The sequence below is a fragment of the Pelecanus crispus genome, chromosome 3 (assembly GCF_030463565.1).
Source record: "Pelecanus crispus isolate bPelCri1 chromosome 3, bPelCri1.pri, whole genome shotgun sequence".
Classification (NCBI taxonomy): Eukaryota; Metazoa; Chordata; class Aves; order Pelecaniformes; family Pelecanidae; genus Pelecanus; species Pelecanus crispus.
Genome location: NC_134645.1, coordinates 41207382 through 41225253, shown reverse-complemented (window position 1 = coordinate 41225253; position 17872 = coordinate 41207382).

Here is a 17872-nt window from a genome sequence, read left to right as displayed (position 1 = left end):
GCTGTTAACAAAGGAGCCGAGCTGTTTTAGTCCATATGAGCACCCTTCCTCCAACAGCTGTGGAAACTTAAAGCCACGACAAGGATTTTTGCCCCTTGTGAAACTGTCAAAAGCAATAAATATTTTTCTTTTTTTCCATCATTAGACCCCGCTAAGAAAGCCTGCCCATTGTCCACTGTAATTCCCAGCGCTCACGGGGCAGGAGCTTTATTGTCCCAAATGAATCCTGAAGTGTGAACAATGTGGGGGAAAGCGGCCACCCTTTTCGGCAGGGTGTAGCCGCGAGGAATGCAGCGCTTCCCCACGGACGGCTCCGCCAAAAGAGCACTTGTGTTTTTTAACACTGGCCTTTCAGGAGGATGCTCGAGTTAAGGCATTGTGGCCCACTGTAAATAGATGCACTCGCCAGAATGGGGCTTCGTCATCCCTAATTAGGGAAGTAACTCCGGAGAGACAGCATGTCACTTGCAAGACTGGGCTCATTGTTGGGTTTGTGCGCGTCCCCACAATGTGAGGTAATTGGAGTTGTACCTTTTAGAAAGCTGCTAATTTCACATAGGAAGTGCTAACAAGACCTTTGTGTGCCATGTTTTCCTTCGTCCTTTCTAAGGAAGTTACAGAGCTCGAGTACTGGGAATGGCTGGGCCAAGGCCTGCCGGAGGAGGCTGCGGTAATGAACCACTTCAGCCCCCCGCCAGAAAAAGGAGGCCTAATTTTCGGGCCTGAGAAGACTAGGCCGGACAAAAGGTTCTGTTTAAGCTTATTATACGGGACATTCTCAGTGCCTACACAGCTTTCCTCGAAATGACCCTCTCAAAATAAGTGCATCAAGTTTGAGCAAATAGAAACATGCAACTTTCGAGGCTGGGGGTTATAGTTTTCTTTACAAAGCCATTTATATAATGTAAGCCGCAATTAGCGCGGAACGGAGCAACAAGATCTAGCGAGGAAAGTTCCCCTGACAAAGGACAGAAATTAGGGGAATAAGTAACAGTTAAATATCGGCTTCGGATAACTGGCTGAAAAGGCCTTTCAAATCAGCTGCGGATGTAGAAAAATAAAATAATTTTGCCCCGAGTCTCTTTCGCCACAAAGTTTGGCTTTTAAATCGCCGACTGATTAATTCCACTAATTTTAAATTATCCAGATAGAATGGATCTGGGCTTAAAAAAAAAGAAAAAGAAATAACCGAAAAGCCTCTCAGCTTTTAAGCCTGACAATATCATCAAAACGTCCATAGGAATTACATATAAAAATTCAAACGGTAATGAAACAAATTACTACTTACAGTATGAAAAGTCTGCAAAAGCTTTTTATAGACTTGAAATGCAGAAGTTATATAAACTACTCAGCGAAAAGAATTAGAAAATGACCTTTGCAGATCGGGGGCAAAAATGAACAGTCTTCAGGGGAAAAAAAAATTTCACTGTTAACAATGGCTTTTAATGCCATTTTGCTTCCCTCATTTATCTAATAATCGTGGCAAGGTTAGGGTAAACAATGAACAGTATGTTTTCACATATTCCACCTTTAGTGTCCTCCATATGAATTTCTAAAACACTTAAGAGAATAGATACATAAACCTGTGACCTTCAAATGAGCTTTTTGCTACTTCCAACATTTTGAATAAAAAAGGTCAGAAAATTGAACCACTTTCGTGCAGTAATGAATTCCATTCTGTTGGGTAAACAAAGCTAAATTTTAAAACACGGACCTGACATCTCTATAGCTCAAGAAGCTTTTCTCTTCTTTGGGCGCACGGGGGGGAAGGGTGAGGAATGCGAGCACTCCACCAGCCACCCCCTAAATCACCGCAGCATCCGCCAAGGGGAGGAGGAGAAGGAGGAGGAGACAAAAATATTTGGTTTTATTCAGCGAACGGCTGTGATTTCCAAGGCCAGTGCGACAAAAATGTCCGATTTTTAAGACTTTTTTTTTTTTTCCTCCACCTCTCACCCCCCCAAGCGAATAATTGATCCGGTCCACACAAAAAGAAGCCAGCGCTACCCTGGTCGAGCTAGCTCTTACTGCCGAGGGCCTCCAAAAGTTACTTCAATTTCCGCCGTGCTTTTGTCCGCGAGTTGTCCTGGCTGAAAGGCCCGGTTAGGTATTGTTGCAAAAAAAGTCTGCGCCCACATTTATTCCCCCCCTCTAATTCATACTCTGCATTGTGGGGTTTTGCTATTCAGGGACTGATTGGACAACAGCCCGAAGAATGGCCCCAGTGATTAGGCTCTCAGCATGGGTCTGGATTGTGGGTATAAACCCAGAGCCAGGGCTTGAATTCACGGCGGCTTTCTGCTTCCTCCTAGCGCCTCCCGCGCCCGATATTTTACGCATCCTTTGCTGCAGGTAATGCATTCCTTCATACCAGGAAATGGAATCCATATAATTAGCCGGCACAGTAGTGTGCGAGCCCTTGAAAGTCCAGGGGTTGTGCCCCGGGAAGCAATTGCGCTCTGCCATTGATAGGAACTTGCGGGTTTTCGGTCGGGGTGGGATAATACAAAACCCCGAGTATTGCCACGACAAGGTATTCATCCCGCTTGACAAAGGCAACTTTCCTAGCGTCCCCCCCGGGGGCACACAGGGGCGATGCTGGACGCGGATTTGTTTGTTTAGAAGCGGAGGTACGGTTTGCCCGGCCCACCGCGATTCCCAAACACCGGGCCTGACCCCAACCCCTGCCTCCCGCTCCACCGCACCACGCTGCTCCCCCCGTCGCTTTACGTTTTAAAGTATGGCAGCTGCGCAAGTCGTGAAGTGTACAGATGTCATTCTGCGTCTTACATGTCAGTAACTGGAATTAATTTACATTTATTTGCCTATTGTTTTATATCATTTTATGACAATGTGCCGCATAATACAATTTAAATCTTTAATGTACAACTAATTCTCTACCATTAATTTGTCAACATGATTACTGGATATGCCACCAGGAAAAGCTGGATGACTTGAAATATGTACAAGGCATTCCTGTAGCTTTAAAAGAGGTTTGTATCTGAAATGACAAAGGTTTACAGAACTTTTTTTGGTCTGTCTGTAATTTTATGAAAACTACAATTTCAACGTAATTTCACAAACTGAATTATTCCAAATCTCAGTCTGAAATAAAATAAAACGTCTAATATATTAATTAGCCCAGGGAGAGAGTCCCAACAGTATTGTAAGAAGCAAAATGATAGTTTGATTCCTAAGAAACGCAGCCTTCATCATGACAAATCCTGGCTGGTAGGAGTTTAAACTGTCTCCCTGCCAATAGTATTTTATTTTGGGCAGAGCAGTAATCTTTTTAGCTATGCGCTGGAATGGAGAAGCAGCTCGTAACAAGAGCAGGCTGCGAATTTTTTGACAGAAGATGGTGATTTGTTGAAACTGAAACTTGTCCTGGGAGCGTACAGCAGGAGCTACAGCAGGGAAGGTTTCTCAGGGTAGAACTGCTGATTAAAAAAATGAAGAGGGAGAGGGTGAGAGGGCGAGAGGGAGAGGGCTTTTCTCTGCATCCCAGCCCTCCCCCCAGCTGCCCGTAGGTAGGAGGTCAGGGCACTCTCCAGGGACGTGGGAGAGCCAGTTTCAATTAGCTCAGCAATGTGCTTGTGAGGGGGAATGCAGAGCACTTCGCCTCTTTGCTTTTGGGGGGGGTGGGTGGGGGGTGTCTTGCCCCTATTTCTCCTGCAGCTCTGAGGCACTCCCCTGCTTATTTGCTGTTTCTCCCCCGTATCAAAAAATGAATGTGTACGTGCCTCCCTTAAAAAACCAAAGCAAAACAAACCCCATATTGAGGTGGAGGCCTTGACCTTGCAGCACCCGCGTCTGGGCAATTCCCCACGCAGTGACTTCCCACGCAGAGCCGGGGCTGTGGACGGCACCCTGCCCTGCTGCCGAGCCTGGGAGATGGGTGCAGACAGCACCCGTAAAGCAACACCAGGAGCCGGGCCGCAGGGCTTCGCCTCTTTGAGTGCCCCGGTGCCCTCCTTGCAGTCTCTGGGGATGCCGGCAGGCAGGGCTGGACCCTTTGTCACGGCCCTGTGCGCTTGCTCATACGCTCGCTTCTATATCGCACAGAGCAAGCGGCTCTTATAGGTGGGCCTTAGGCCGTCAGCTCCTCAGTATGGTAACCGAGCTTCTCTTTTTGACACTATTTTGCGACTATTTCATTCAGGTGGGCTCCCTGCAGTCACCGGGTCTCCGAACGGACAAAAGCCTGCACTCACATCAATGCTGGTCCAGGACCAGGGTACAGACCCCAGACGAAAATGCTGGGGAACCGATGAATAATCAAAGTGGACGGAAACACAGTAATTAGTTTCCAGGGAATAATTTGCTAGCAGAACATTTCATCTTCTCACACTGGTTTTTTTTAAAGCTCAGCTCCCTGCCTCTCCTCCTCACTCCTCTCCTCTACCTTTTGGGATCTCACAGGAGCTGTATGAGTCACCAGAACACTGGAAAAATCTAGCAATTTCTTTGCTAAAAAAAAAAAAAAAAAAAAAGAGGGCTTGATTAAAAATTAAAATAGGGGGGGAAAAAAAAAAAGATATTCTCTGAAAAAGAAGTGTTTAGACAAAGCCTGTCTGCTTCAATTTCCCAGCTACGTAAGCTCCCTTGCCCTGAGAGTGACAGTAGATTCCGTAAATTAACTGAAAATCCCTCTTCTCAAGAGCCTAAGTTATCTCTTCTTTGCCTGCAGCTCTGATTTAGAATAGGCGCTCGTTTGTTTACTGTTTTAATTAATGCTCCTTTTCAGTGTGGAATAGGGGAAGGGAAATGAACTGACTTGATAAACAGGTGTAGCTGTTATGTGTTATATTTGGGATCATTCAGGACTTGCAACAGATTAATCAGGCTTGACTGGATGTGAACCTCCTAGCAGAAAAGGTAGATCAACTCTGCTGGATGCCCAGTAGGTGAGTATTATTTTAACTGCTAGCCTGTGATAGGAAAGGCTTAGAAGGACAGTCATCAGTGGAGAATATCTCTCTGTTTTCTCCCAGGAAAGCAGTCTGATTCTTTCCCCCACTGCTTAACAGTTAAGGAGACCTTGACAATATGAGCCACTTTTCATGCCCCCTCTGCTTCCCCTTCTAACCTCGCGGCCTCATATTCAAGGGGGAAGAAACAAATCATCCCATTATTTTTAAAACATTTAAGTGTCACATTGGGGAAAACGCTCTCCTAGGTTAACTATGAATGATTGAAGATTTTTTTTCTAAATGCAATATAAGTGTAATAACAGTTTAAGTGTCATGCTACACTGTGTATTGCCTTTGCACCCTGTGTAATACCTAGCACACTCAGAACAGAAAATGATCCAAAATCAGCCTTTCCTCAGAGTTCGAATTCTTAGCCTCAAAGGGGAAAACCAGTTGAGCTTAGGTTTCTTCATTATGAGGCAGAAAGGAAATTATGTGATTTAACCATATCACGGCAGTAAAGCAACTTTCAGCTCATGAGTATCAAATCCCAGAAGACGCTGCGTCTCCTGCTTTCCAAATGAAGTAACATCTAAAAATATATTCCTTTACTCCACATTTTGTCTTGGCTTACACAATTGATGTGTGTACAGAAAGCAACGTCACATTAAAGATAAGTGAAAAGGAATCAGGGAGTATTCATTTATAATGTTATCCAGCTGACCTTGCCAGGCAGAGGCAACGTGGGGACACTGCACAACAAACCAGGCAAGTGTTTGAATTTTAACTGCATTACATGAAATTACCTAGAGTTTATGGCTGTCAAACGGGACCCTGCTCACTAGTATCTCTTGCCAGCAGACTGGCTGAAAACCAGCTTTGGTGTCAGCTGCGAAGACAGATGCTCACCCACCTTCTTGGAAAGAGATGCTGTGAATGGAAGCATTGTACGAGCTCATTGCAGTATGGGGCCGGATCTGGCTTTCTTTAGGCTGTGTCCTGTCAGGAGAATAGGTCCTGGAGTCAAAGATATTCAGAATGCAACACGGGCAATCTTATATTATGCATCAGCCTCTGATTTTAACCTTCCATCACAATTTTACCAGGCTGCTGGAAGGGAGGGTGATTAGGCATGGGGAGAAAAGGAAGGTTCGCAGACCAGCTGAAACATTCTTAGCATTTTACTCACCCCCAAATATTCCCAGAGTTGCAAGGAGCTTTGATGTATTTTAAAAATCTGAGATAAATGTCCTTTTTAAAGATAGCCCCTAATATCTTGCTACAACCATCAGCTTGGGCTTCATGATGGCAGCTGATAGCCTAGCAATACCTACCATGCCACAATAAATCATTTATCTTATCTTGTTCATAGAGGTCTAAATGCTCCCCTACCAGGGAAAAAACCAGCTTGATGAGGTCTGCAAGGAAAATGTTTTGGAGTTACTGCTGCATTCTCCTCTCAGGAGATTTGCAGCCTTGTGAAGGGGGAGCCTTCGGTCCTCCAAACAGCATGGAGGCTCACAGTAGCATTTATTCACGTGCCTGGTTAAGGAAGGCTCTGCCAGAGCCAGACCTAAACATCTGCAGAGAAATCACAGCCCAGCATATGGATCCTGGGGAATCCACACTGAAAACTTGACTGGAAAATACCTTGTTTTCCTAACAGAGGTACTGCACCTGATTGCCAACATGTGCATTCGGGACCAGCTGAATGCGCTTGGCAAAATTGGTATTAGACTTGTGGAAACTCTGGAAAGACCCAGACCCCAAACCCAGTAGTAACAAATGGACATATTTATGAAGAAGAGACCAGAGCCAGCTGCAACACCTCACCCTGGGTAGAAGTCCGCATGTTCTGGAGCAGGAATATGTTACAGTGCATTCCTCCACTTCTGCCTCCCCCTGAACGCTCAGTGGGAAAACAGCAGTGGGCAAACTTGCCCATGAGCTGAATTGCTGCTGTTCCGGCCTTTCCTCTTCTCCTGAGCATCCTTTCACACAACACAGACTCAGAGGGAGCATCCATCCCATGATTTGAAACCAAGAAAGGGCAACCATAATCCTGATCTTCAGTTTTAAGTCACAGCTGAGTTACATGTGAAAAGAAAGTTGCTTATTAGCGAAACATAGGACTGTAAAAGAACATGCATTAAGAAAAGACGTTGGAGAAATGGAAATTTATTCCAACAACTTCTGTGGATCTTTCCAAAATTATAATGAGAACTATATTTTACCAGTTACTTAAATCTGCAGAATGAGAAATAGCAAATGCTTGAAGCTTGTGACAGAAGAGCAAGAACTAAGCCAACCTGACCCAACACCTGGTTTCTCTCAATCCCCTTTTTTCCATGCGAATACAAAGTTTTTCTCCCAAGTCTTTCTTTTATCTCATGAAATAGCATAGGGCAGTAGGCGAAAGAGGTTTAAATGGCTTATTTTAAGAAGAATTGGTAGCACCTTTCTGGCCTTCACCCAGGCCAGCCTCCCGAAGCTCCTCAGCTTCCCTGCCGAAATCCTCCTGGCCCTCCATGGCAATGCAAAGTCCTCAACTGCATGTGAATGCAGGTGCACGGCTTCCTCTTTTTGGGGGGATGCCTCTGTTAAAACATGTGCTTCATTACAGAATAAGAACGACATGAAGGGCTGTGGAGTGTCACAGCTTTTGCTGGTGTTTGAATGCTCCCCACCTTTTCACTGGGAATTTACTCCACTATTAGTGTTTATTGTGAACTTACCTTCTGTGACTGAGGTTTGGAAGATGCCCAAAACCTGCAGTGCAGACCAGCAGCCGAAAACCGGAAGAAAAGGAGGAAGGCAGAGGGGTGGAGGGAAATGTCAAGGGAGTTTTGCAAAGCAAATAGAGTATTATCCTTTTGTGTAAGATGCCGTGAAGACTTTTTATCTGCTATGTGATACTTTGCTCAGAGGACCGCGCATACGAAGAGCTTTCCTGTGCACCCCACCCCCCCTTGATTGCTTCACTGTTCTCAGTGTAGATTTATTAAATTTTGAATTAACATGTGTGAAGGAGGTTGATTTTGTTTGCTCTGCCACATAACTTACTTTTCTAAACACTTAGTAATAGCAGCAGTTAATCTATTGACCAATGGCTTAAGCAGCAGGTGGCTTTAAGACCAATGGGCCAGTCCTGACAAGGCCCACAGAAATTCCTAAGGCCTCTTTGTTACCTGGGCTGGAATAGAGAAACTACTTGTTTGGAAAATGTTTCTCCTCCCACAAAACATCTTCAGTATTAAGGGTCTTTTGTTAGCAAAAGGCTGAAGAGGGGGATTATGAAGGATAGTCTGTCACACAAATTGTTTCTTCTTAGACATATAATACAGCCCGCATTAAAAGTTTACAAACTAATCTAATGAAATTATCATTCAAACGAAGCATGTCTCCGAACATTAAATTGACGCCTCGACCTGCCGTGCAATTTCCGCTTTGGAAATCTCAAGACTGCAATGCCTTTGCTGTTGCTATTTTAGAGTAAAACAAGTTTTTTTCTAAAAAAACCTCAGCAGCGTTCTGTTCGAAACGGGAACCTGGATAATCTGCAAGGGCTCATTTTCTTAGGAAACCCAGGCACTAAAACATTAACAATTGAAGTAGTTCCCATATGTCAATGAATCTGGAGTTACAGTTAACTGTGTGTCATCTGGGTCCTTATACCCTCTCCTTCTTATGGCATGCAAGTTCACATCAGAAAAGGAAAGGTGGATTTTTTAAATTTATTTGGATTGGTTTAGTAGAAGTCAGTAGCAACTGCAGCAACTGAAACTTGTGGTTCTGTACCTTTGAGACAAAGCTGTATCGATGTAGCTGAGAGCAGTAGTCAACTATGACTTTCTTAAGGGAGGACTTTACAGTGCAAGGTGGGGAGAGGCACCACTCTCCAAAATGCAGCCATGCATGCACAGAAAGGACAGTGGCAGTTTCACTTGCAGTGAAGAAGTGGTGCCTGGTGAGTAAATGGAGCCTTTGGGGTAGTTTTTATTCTGTCTTTAGCCAAGATTTCTGTGTTGTCCTGATCCAAGTTAGGAGAAAAATTGCTTCATATGTGTGTGAGTGTGCATTTGTGTGTGTGTGTGTGTGTGTATACACACAGATATATACATATATATGTATGCGTTTATGAATACACAGACACACACATATATATACTCTGACTCCTGCACTACAACTACCGTCCTGTACTCTCTGTATCATACGTAACAATTGCAAACAGCTGCAGTGCAGCAACGTAAAAAAATAGGAACAAGAGAAGTCAAATTACAAAATATTCTGTAGCTTGATTTCCATTTGCTGGGGTTTCTTCATAATTTGAATTGTGTGTCTATCTATATGCTATGTACACACATCTATATATGTATGTTATATACGTGTGCACATGAATCCACTCATATGCAACTTCTATTTAAGACCTTTTTGTTTTGGGGACCCTGATCTCATCTGGGGATGAGATCCAGTAGCACCACTAGGTGCTACTGTAATACAACTAATTAATATTATTTTTACTACTAATAATAACAACAGTGTTTATGTTTAGCATGTTCTCACTCTTGCCAACATATGTTTTTAGATTCTTTAATTTTCTTGTTCTTTGCAGCACAAATGCTTAGAGGGATCCTAATTAACTGCTCAACAATGACGTACTCTCATTTAGTTTTTCTCTCAAACTTATTTATTAGGCTTTGTTTATCAGTGGGAGAGTTTCTAGCACTGAGACTGCCAGGATTTACTCTAAGCCTCTTAGTCTGGTGTTTCCATGGCCCTGGCTTTCTATGTAGGAGAAGCTAAGAAAACCATACATACAGGTTTTGGCCCCCTTTATTTCAAGTAATCTAGAGCAGATGTTTTTTTCCTTTTTGGGGGGATGGGAAGAAAGGCACCTGATTATTAAATACGCTGAGGAAAACGCTGATTTTTGGCCAGGGCTGGTAGAGTGCTAGTGGGGATTTTTTTTTGTTGTTTGTCTGAGACTGCATAACTGGATTTCAACATATTTTCAGGGTATTTCTCTGAACCAACGAATTCCCATGAGTAACAACAGGAACACCTTTGTCTGATTTCTCCACTAAAGGCTTCCCCAGGGACCTACAGCTAAAGCAAGCCAGAAAATGTAGCTGCTCTGTGGCTGTCCCTCCCATGCTCAGACCTCAGACCTGTGTAAAACAGCCTCTTCTGTCCTGCACCTGCAAGGAAAGGGATTGTTCCTGGCTTCCCTCCTGGTTACAGCCATCGAGTGCTCAGTGTTTTCTTTTTTCTTTTTCAGAGAGTACATTAGTTTCTTTCTTTCTCTTTTTCTCTCTTTCTTTCCCTCTTTCTGCCTGCCTTCTTTCCTCCCTTCCTCCCTTCTTTTTCTGTCTCACTTTTCTAATTTTTCTAACAGGTGAGGTCTCCCCTTGCTAAATTGCCACCTAATTAGAGCGGTGAGAATTAGCTGCATTCACCCTGGCTTTAGTCCTGGCAAGACTGTTAGAGAATTGGCCCACTTTTCAAGGTGCCAAATTGGAGGCTGAATCCAGGTGTGGTCGGAGGCAAGGGGATTATTTTCCTCCCATGGGGTACAAACAAAGGCCTGTGCTAGGGATAGATGGGGTGGGGACAATGTTGCCTGCAGGAGGGCTAGACACTGCTCCTGACATCCGAGCCCTCACCACACCACCCCACGGCACTAGGCTGTGCCACGGGTTTGGCAGCCCGAGGAGCGCGTTGTAGGGACTGCGGCGAGGGAGGGCTCTGTGTCCTACAGTAAGGAGAGAAAGCGCTGCATCCTCCAGCTCTCAGCAAAGTAGACAGTCCAGGTAAACAAACCATGCATTTGGGAAAATATACTTGATATAGCCATCTGCTGCTGTGGGGCACAGGACACAGTCTTCAACTCCTGAGCCCCTGTTAAGATCCACGGAAGATCCCTGCACCCTGAGCCTCCTCCTTCAGGGAAGCACCGATAGCTCGTACTCGTTGACCCTAACATATTCATGGCATGCTGCCCCCGCCAGCCTCATTCAACACTGGGGGCCTGATCCTTCCCTCACACCCGCTGGTGTAAATCACCAGCAGGGACCATAAGAGCAAGGGTTCCTTCTCCCTTAGCACACCAACCTTGGTTTTCTTAATTCAAGCAACTTAGATGAGAAAGGCAGCTTGCAAGACCGTGCAGTGGCCAGAAGTGACCAACACCAACACGAATGGATCGTGACACTGGCGTGGTAGTCTTTGGCACTGCAGAAGGCGGTGTAACTGATACAAGACACAAGACAGCTTTAAGGACAGGTGTATCTAGGAGAACGATTGAGAAACCTGACAGTCCACATCATCTTTTCTGTTTGAAATGGCCTGCCATGGGGAGCGGGGGCAGTCCCACCAGCCGAGCCACGCGGCAGAGCATTGCCAAGGGTTGGCCAGAATGCAGGGTGTGAGAGCTGGTGGCACTCTCGTGACCACGGGGACACGGCACAGAGGCCTGAGGGTTTTGGAGCCCACTGTGCAAACCTGCAGACCTGTGTGGTTGATCAGGCGCTGAGCCTCAAGCCAGAAAGTCCTCACCTTTTCTCTCTGACTCAACAATGCGGGGCAAATTATGTAAGAAACTTCTTCCTGTCCAATTAATACGGTTACTTGTGTAACTCGGGAGGCCCTCTGAGAACTGGCTGGTTAGTGTTGATGCAGTATTTTCCAGAGGAGGGCTCTGTATCCACATTTGGTATTGCAATGAGCCTGAGACGTGCCCTTTTTTCAGGCTAGGCCTTTCCTCAGTAGGGTGGAGAATCCTAAAGGTAAGGCAGGTCTCAAGGAGAGTGTGGGTACTGTCTCAGTACTGTGCAGGAGTTTGCGTAAAAGGACAAGTGAAGTAGCTGGGGACAGCAAACACCTCGTGACTCAAGACCTTTCACATGAGGGCCTGATGGGTTTGGGAAACAAAACTACAGCATGTGTGTGCAAGTTTTCCATACTGACCAGCAGCATCACAACTCCTGTTGCGCTCCAAAGTCTTTAAGTTATCCAGCTAAATACCAGTGAACAGCAGGAGAGTGGAACAAATCATGCTTCATCTGATGGAATAAAGCTTGCTAGTTGACTGAAAAGTCTTGAATGGGCAGGTCAGTGTGGATAACCTCACTTCTATTATCCTATCGAAAGGAGAAGATGCAACTTTCCTCACTACCCTTGAAGAGTACAAGCGTTGACTGAGGAGGCAGCAAAGTGAGAACCCCTGAGACTCTCTGTATGTTGCTGATTTTACTTCAGAAAAAAAATCCATCGCTTGTTCTTTGAGTAGAGCTATAGCACAACATCCTGTAAATTGGTTTTGCCTGTGCACCACCATCCTGCATCCCTAGAAACCACTCTGTTGTCCCCTCCTGTTGATGCAGAGCATAAGAGCATGTAGTCCTCGAGGAATGCATGGGGCTACAAAACACAGTTGGATCAGACCATCTGAAAGCCAAACTATCAGAACTATAACCAGGAAGAAAAAGGAGGGGAAATGTAGTACCTCATGCTGTTCTGCTCAGATCTTTCTTGCGCCCTGACGAGACCCTAGAAGACTGAATAGTGATATCATGCATGTCAGACCATGGCCTGAACTTGAGAGCTTCAGACCTTCCTAGATCCTTCATAAAAAAAAGAGAAAAGCAGCTGTGTTTTAATGTTAGAAGGATAGAAACATCAAACATCATTTTTACTGTTGCTGATGCAATAAAACTAACTAGTGAAATTTCAGAGAGGACCGGTCTGTGTGGAATGCCCCAGTTTAATTATCCTACAGAGAACAGCGCGTATACAGTCTTCACTGCCACGCATGGGGTGGGCTATGTATGAAATAATAACAAACAACCCTTGTCCTTCCCTCCAGACCCTCCAAATTTGGCTATGCTTTGCAGTTCATCTTTGCAATGAAGCTCTACCACCACTACAGTTCTTTTAAAAGGGTCATAGGGAATCACAGCAAAGTGGTATACAAAGGTAAAGATGTCAAGTGAGTTATGTTAACAGAAAAAGAACTACACAGTAGGTCAAGGTTTGGGCAACAGCAGGGATATTTTTGTTAAGATAATGCTACTCACAGTGGTGGTGGCTTCCTTTGTAACACATAGCTGCCCAGAGAGAATTGCCTCTATTCTCATGGAGTCAGAGGGCCATATAGGAATGTCCTATGGGGTCTAAATGAGATAGACACTGCAATTGCTTGTACAAATAAACTTTTACTATATAAGCAGCATGAATGGGCTCTGGTGTAATGCTCTCTAATGGCTCACATTTTCAGGTTGGTTTTAGGACAATTATCAGAGCAGCTTTTAAGAGCTAAATGGAAGTTTGTGCAGTTGTGTTTTCCTTTAGGAAGGGTAAACCACTGCACCAGTACAGGGCAGAGGTTTCTGAGTTATATCCCAGCTAAACTAGCAGAGAAAAACAACAGCTCCAGCACAGGAGAATCTGCAGGTGACTGGTTATGTCTGCACTGCACACAAACTCAAGCCCACCCTGGGAGGATGTATGTTCAAATGCAGGCTAGAAGCAACCTTCAGGGAATGCTAAGAGAGAGGGTTCAGCCTGATGGTGCTGCTTAGCACAGGTCTGTGGCATGGAAGAACTGGCTTATTGCCTTCCACGTGTCCCACCTAAGCGTGTAGGAATGCAACCCGCTCATCAGGTCCTGAAGCTACCCACTGGAAGTTTGGGATTTATAAGCAGCCTACACTTAGGTTATTCCTCCCTGCAAAAGAAAACTCATATAGGCCAAGACTGGCCATTTGCAGCCAAACCATAGGACTTTTATTGGCCGTAATACAGATGGCCAGAGCCAAGGCAGGAAGCACAAATAGCTGGAGTGTATTCCTTGGCTTAGCACGCTGAGGTCAACATAAATGCAGCCACATTGCGCCTCAGCTCTCAGCCAGCTTGTGGCTTAAAGTACTACAGACATCCCTTATGGCAGCACAGGTGTTTTGAACTATTACTGCAGGTCTACCTGCCTTTGGAAGTCAGCTTTTAAAAGAAATCTGGGAATATACCAAGGACTCTGCTTCAAGCATGAAAGATACATTGCAAAGCACCACATTGCTACATCGATATTTTTAAAATGTTTACAGTGAAATGTCGTTCCTCATTTGAAAGAGCTTTTTCAACACTTTGGGAAAAGCTGTCCTCCAGCTCACAGATTTCTGAATATTCTCATTTCTCTCCATGTTCCCCATGCTGAAAAATATGCTCAGATCCACCATTAAGTATTAATTTTATTTTTCTTTCTATGTTATGAAAAGGTAAGAAATCAGCAAAAGGGAATATTAACAATTCAGATGTGGAGCTTTTATGTGCATGAGTTTTTTTTGAAATAATTTTTTTTCCCCCCGTTCTGGTACATATGGATTCATTTTAAGCCATAACTGTCCTATAGCTCATAAAATGTGCATTACGTCGCCTTTTAGATAGAAGTCAGCAGGAACAAAGCTACTGGAATGGATGAATAAACAAATTGTTGTTAAGGCTACACACATTAGCCTCTAAATAGCAGTAGGAAAATGCGCAGTGCTTCTGCAACTCAAATATCTGTTTGTACAGTGATCTGAACTGTTCATGCAAGTGTTCCATTTTGGCTTGACCCTGTTTGGCGCAGGTGGGATGTGCTGTGTGTCACAGTACCAGGTAAAATGGATGGTGGCTCTGGGACAGGGGAATCCCATCCAGCAGCAATAAGAGCATGGCTGTATGGCCACAAAATGCCCCCTGCCTGCTGGCAAGAGTGATTACCTAGGGAAAACACATTCCTAATCACCTCATTAGCATGAGGTAGATTGCTCTGAAGGCAAAACCATACGTCACGTACAATCATACACTGCCTTTACGCTGTGCTCTTGAGTCCAGGCAAGCAAACATGCTGAAAGGCTGAGAATTCCCAGCACGCAGCGGGCCCCGCTGCTCCGGCAGTTTTTACCTTTCCCGGTGAGCGCACACATGCAGCATGGTCTCACGGATGCACCGCGGTACAAGAGGGGCTCCCCAACGTATGCCGTTCTGCGGTCCACAGGTTGTCACAGGTCCTGTGATTGTTGGGCACAGGAAAGTTTCAAAATTGTCCAGATTATGTTCACTCTGAAGAAGTTTTTAAGCCATTCAGTCTTACCTGCACTCCTCGCCACACTGGTCTAACTCCTCTGCAAGGTCTATCTTCTGCCCACCTGACTGCCTGCATGCTGTCTCACCAGTCTTCACACTTACTAGGATCATGTGCCGTCCCTCTCCTGTGATGAACCTAACTGGAACTGTTTGGTTCTCACTACTAATTTTTTGGACATAAATAGGGCCGTTTGAATGCCGTGCCCCAAGATAGGACGTGCCCTCCTGGTGCTGCTAAGCAGCCAGTACTCAGCCCTTTGGGCTTTCGGGGCACGCCTCCAACCCTCACTGCCCTGGCGTGGAGGAGCAGGACGGGATGCTGTCCATGCTTTGCAGTCGTTATTGCTGTAATGGGGCCTTACAACAAAGAAAAGAGCAGGCCGAAAGTGATCTGAAGTGGGCTGGGGTTCAGCAGTAGGCATCCTTTTCGCCGATTGTTGTTTGGCAGCAATTTCCACCTGGCAGCAATATTCCTCTGCTTTGCTCGCAGCTGAAAATAACTCTGAAAGTGCTTCGAAAGGGCTGCCTTTTAACTGAGCTGAACACCTTCACAAATGACTTTCGTCATGGCGAGTATCTCCCCCTCGGATGAGGAGGATTCGGTCTCTTCCCTCCCATTTCTTTTCTCCGCAGTGTATAAACCACTGTAAAATATGGCTCATTGTTTCTGTGCTCTCCCATGCCCTTATTTCCATAATGGACTCTTTGCCCACGTGTTTGCTAATATTTCTACCTCACTACATAAGCTGGCGAATGCCCAGAGTGTTGGTGCCTGTGACATGATTCGTTTTCTTTCCCCATGCAGTTATTTGGCAGTACCTTGCCTGCAGGGTGGGCACGGAAAAGCACAGATGCACCTAACCTGGCACAAGCTGTTGCAGTGTCATGACAAGAACACCTGCCTATCTGCTGAGCTGCCGGTGTTCCCTGTACTGGGAATGGAAGGTTAAATCGCCACTTGCTTCCTGTTGCATCATCGTTTTAACTGTTTGCTTCAATATTTGAATATGCTTACACAGTGCTAATGCCTTTGCTGTGATTCATATGGACCTTTGGAAATCAACACTGCAAAGTGCTTTAAGCATGGTCCTCATCCCTAAAGCTTCTGGCAGCAAAGTAACCACCTGCAGACTTGTGGAAGCATCTGTCTCAAAAGATGGCCAAAACCATTTTTGTAGATTTCTGATGAGATAGCAAAGAATTAATCTAGAGCCACTGCTGCTAAGTGCCCCCCAAACCCCTGAAAAGCAGCACGGCAGTAGAAATAGTAGAACAGTATGAAGTTGTAGGAACAATCACCAGTGCTCCCTCCAAACAAATAAACAGCCTTTTTCTCCTGTAGAAATATGACAAAGTTCTACATATTTTCCTCAGTGCTCTTACACATCCCTTGAAAATGAACAGCTTGTTGCTAAAATGCATTAGAGGAAGGGAGATGAGAAATTAAAATACTTCTCATACATCACAGGTCCCTGTCTGTATTTCAGTACTTCTGTTGAAAAATCCAGTACTGATACCATCCGTCAGAAAGAACAGTAACCCCTTCAGGGAATTTCCAGTGCTCTCTGATGATGTAAAAAATGCAGTTCCTGGGGTATGCCAACATCTAGCATAAAAATAAAGTCTGATGGATGGATGAAGGTCTGCTGTATAAGAACTGGCGTTGAGTGAGACTTACATTATAAATGCAATTCTGCCTGCTGTGGAATCTTTCTATGTGTGTTACTTCACTTCTTTGCCTCAGTTTCCCAGCGTGGGAAAAGGGAAACCATTTCCTATTGTATCAGCCCGTGGTCCTATTTGAGTAATGTTGAACATGCAAAGTACCTGTTTAAAGTCTATCATTATTACAAATTAAAACATAAATACTTAGCCTGAAAATATTGTTTTAAGGTACTTTATTTACTGTTTGCTTTTCAAACTTCTTTAGAAATGAAAGGTTTCAGAAAATGAAACCTCTTTTCACAATGAAAATCTCATTTTGTATATTTGCTTCCCGGAGGAAACAAGTCTAGAGCTAAGGCTAATCACTGTGGCTACTGTCATCTCATTCGGAGTAACTTGGAGGCTGATGTGGTTTGTGATAGCAACATATGCTTTAAGGGCTCTGATCCACACCCAAGAAACTCAAGGAGCTTCTGGCTGGATTCAAATGCTAATCTCTCAAAGGTTTCGCAATTTATTTTTTAATGGTCCACCTCTGAGACATTCATCTGACACTTTGACTATTATGTTACCTGGATTAAAAAAGATGCTAATAAGAGTATTAGCCAGGTTCTTACACACAGAAAGCTTTTGCAATTACAATACCTCCTGAGTCACTCATTCAGGATCCTGGGAAAAATAGAGCATTTTTGCTTTCCCGATCCTTGTTTTTAAAAAAAACCTCAAGAAGTGCTTAAAGTTCCTTGTTAAGAGATTTGAAAAATGTATAGTCCTTGTAAATTAAATACTACAAGTTCTTAGATGAGTGATCCCTAAACATTTATTATTCACACTAATACGATTTAATTCTAACTCACTGTAAGATTTATAGAAATTAAAAGACTTCATATGCATAAGGGTGATGAAAATATAATCTAGCTCATGAAATCTTTATACGCAACTTTATATTTCAGCAGTATAGTTATCCCTGGTGCGCTCCGGGCTTCAGGAACGTGCCACCATGGGGGCTGCGCCGAGCCTGCGCCAAGCCGAGAGCGGGTTCCGCTGCCGGCAGCCTGCGCGCCGAGGGGTCTCCCACCGAGACCCACTGCGCCAGTGAGATGGCTGCACGTTTCTGGGTGCTGGCGCGACCTTTTTAAAGTCGTAAATGCTTCAGGCTTTGCTCCTGT